We start from the raw sequence: 732 nt of genomic DNA on the forward strand, positions 1-732 counted from the left end.
AAGAGTGTGTATTTGAAGGTCACATAATTTACAGGAAGCCTCACACCCAGCCTCTTCATCTTGTGTTGCTTCTGTACAGCAAAACTAGTGTGCTGTTTCTTCCAAAGGAAATAGCACCTTCAGAATCCCTGCCTACCCTGCACATCTCAAGAGCATTTATGCCTCCCCACTATGGATTCAACCAGTAGGTAATAGCCTGTAATGCATTGATTACAGCCCCTCAAGCAAGAGTACATACTGCACCAAGTGGACTTGACCCCAGTGAAGTCCATAAGAAAACAAAAAAGAGGAACACAAAGAGGAAGGGAAGAAAGATTCTCACTTCTTCCCTGAAGGGAACAAACCTTTCTGACAGCAAGTTTGTTTTCAGAGAGTTGTAATTTAATCCAACAGGCCTGTTTACTAAATAGAAGAAGCCCTTTCACAAAAACACAAAAACCTATATAAAAACATGTTTTAATTTAGGGCTGCCTCCAAATGAATCAAGAGAATTTCAATGCTGGAGAAACGGAATAGTCAGCATTGCTAGCAAACAAACCAGACTGTGTGAATCTAAGCCATTTATCTGCAGTGCTGACTCACATGGGGATGGTGGACGTGCCTCACCGAATTACCACACCCTGGGAGTGTTTCAGCACTTCCCCTCCTACCAGGACACTGTTAAAAAAGAATTCCTACAGTGACACGATGAAAACAGATCTTTTCCTGCCACATGGTGTACATTTGTTTAAG

Source organism: Chaetura pelagica, unplaced genomic scaffold, assembly GCF_000747805.2.
Source record: "Chaetura pelagica isolate M959 unplaced genomic scaffold, ChaPel_1.0 scaffold9, whole genome shotgun sequence".
NCBI classification, from domain to species: Eukaryota; Metazoa; Chordata; class Aves; order Apodiformes; family Apodidae; genus Chaetura; species Chaetura pelagica.